Source organism: Penaeus monodon, chromosome 34, assembly GCF_015228065.2.
Source record: "Penaeus monodon isolate SGIC_2016 chromosome 34, NSTDA_Pmon_1, whole genome shotgun sequence".
NCBI lineage: Eukaryota > Metazoa > Arthropoda > Malacostraca > Decapoda > Penaeidae > Penaeus > Penaeus monodon.
Window position 1 is genome coordinate 12,799,627 of NC_051419.1, and position 264 is coordinate 12,799,890.

Here is a 264-nt window from a genome sequence, read left to right on the forward strand (position 1 = left end):
CCAAACTACTACTCAGTGTCACAAGTTCTGCCATATGATATATACAGGAACAGGAGTAAGGCAGAGAGATGATGCAATCCTGGCCAGTGGCTACTGGGCCGTTTGACAGGTTCAAACACTTTGTAACTAACTGAGAGATGACACAACATGCTTTAAGACTCTAAAATGTGTTTCAAACTAATGTATAGAATATATAATAGCTTTCCAAATATTATTTTTACTGATAAATAGAAAAGAAAAGAAAATCAGATTTAAACCAAATAA